Below are 2,071 nucleotides of genomic sequence, written 5' to 3'. Positions count from 1 at the left end.
TTGCGGAAGTCGGAAGTACCGGGCCTCAAAGCGGCGCAAGGGTGTAACGCTCTGCTCAAGCCAGGAGGGTGGCCGGGAAAACGACCGCTCGGGCAACGGCCCGCTTTCTGGTTTGAACCGAGCGGCCAACACGGTACTACGCACTACCAGGCGCTACGTAGAAAATAGAAAATGTGAATTGTAGGCCTAAATCCCGGCGGTCGCCGCACTGCTTTTGCAGAGGCGCGCCAGTGGATTGTAACCTAGATCTACGTGAAACCGGCAGTACGGCCGGAAATAAAAGTTAAAATCGGTCGCAAAATGTGTTTGTTCTCTGTTTTCTAATCAGTCTTCCCTGTCTGTCATGTTCTCTGTGTCTTCAAATCAGTCTTCCCTATTTGTTAAATCGCTACGATCAGTTTCGATAATTAGCTGGCCCGGGCGGGCGGTGACGGTGCACCTGTTATACAGACGATGGACGCGGTTTACGTGATGTGCAGTTTTGCTTCTGACGGCGTCCAAGCTGACGGGCGACCGTAGGCCCCTACCCGATGAACAACAAAAAACAACCAAAAAAACCTACACACACGGGAATCAAACTCAGTCTTCTGTCACAGCAGTCCTCAGAGAAAGCTGCATTTGAAAATAGCAAAAGTTGCAAAAAGGTGCAAGAAAAGTTGCAAGACGCGTAGAGCTAAAAAAAAGTCTTGGAATTCTTTGAATACAATGTTAGCATGCTCTTTGCAATCAAAGTAACCAACATTAGTTTTGTTAGATCAAAATCGAAAGTTAAATGTGAATGACTTGATCTACCAAAAAGAAAGAAAAAAAACAAAAAACTACATGGAGGTTGCATGGTGTACAAAACACTTGACACAGGCGTCAGGGGCATCTACAACAATGTAGTCAACTCGTGAGGAAAACTCGGAAGACGACAAAAATAGATGGCGGAAAAACATCATCTATGATCTATTTTGGGCCAATCACAGAGGTGTGCCAGGTGCTTACTTTCAATAGCTTCATGTCGCTCGGAAGGCCGCAAGGCCGTGTTTACGCTACCTAATGCGGAGTGCCCACTACGGGTGGGATTGCCCGACTCGGTCGCCTCAGAAACGAATTTGATCGTTTTCAGTTTCAGGCGATTGAGTCGGGCGTTCGGCCCGATCCAGCCGAAGTGGGCACCCGTTATACATGTAAGACTAAGACTAAATCTAGGTGACCGGCTCCAGGTGGGCAGAAAATACTAGCTACCCGAGGTCGCAGAAATCCCCATGGGCCAGTAGCGTCCGGCTACTCGACCAAATTCGGTCGACTAGCCTGACGCTAGCCACCCTAGATCGGGCGAGTAGCCTGGTGCTAGTCACCCGACATCGGTCTTTTTTTTTTAACGCGTAGAGGCTATGATGAGTCCCTTAACAGCAACTTTAGCTTGTGTTACAGAATTTTTCCTAAACCCCCCTTTAACAGCAACATTTTACTCTAACAGTAACATTCGTTGCTATACATTGTCTGACAATTAAAAAAACAACAACTTACATTGTATTAAAAAAAAAACCCCAGTGTATACACCGAGACTGCTGGTCTATAATTTCAGTGCACCCTTCCTGATCTATCTCCTGCTTGGGCCAAACATAGACTATGCTAAGTAGCCTCAAGTCTTTGGTAGCCTACAACTTGTACAGGAGCCTATACGTTCTTCTCTGACCGTCTAGACAGGAGCCCATTTCAATTTCACACCGTCTCGCCAAGAGCCATACCTTCCTTCAAGTCTCCCAGCTGGTGGGTGGGGTGCAACGCCTTCTGTATTATTCTATACTATAAACAGTAGGCTTTGGTGAGGTGGAATGTCGACCACTATGATACGGAGCATCGGCTCACTTCAAAGAACATATGAAGCTGTCAAAATATGGGCAATGGCGCAGCCAATGTTCTTACCCTCCCAACTTAATGGTACAGTGTATTGGTACATGACTGCTATTAAGACTCATGACGTGTATGTATGCACGTGTGGGTCTGGGTGAGTGTGATGTATTTGTGCGTGCGTGCGCGCGCGTGTGTATGAATGTAAGAGAGAGAGAGAGAGAGAGAGAGA

Source organism: Aplysia californica, unplaced genomic scaffold (genome assembly GCF_000002075.1).
Source record: "Aplysia californica isolate F4 #8 unplaced genomic scaffold, AplCal3.0 scaffold00197, whole genome shotgun sequence".
Lineage (NCBI taxonomy): Eukaryota > Metazoa > Mollusca > Gastropoda > Aplysiida > Aplysiidae > Aplysia > Aplysia californica.
Note: the sequence above shows the minus strand (reverse complement) of the source record.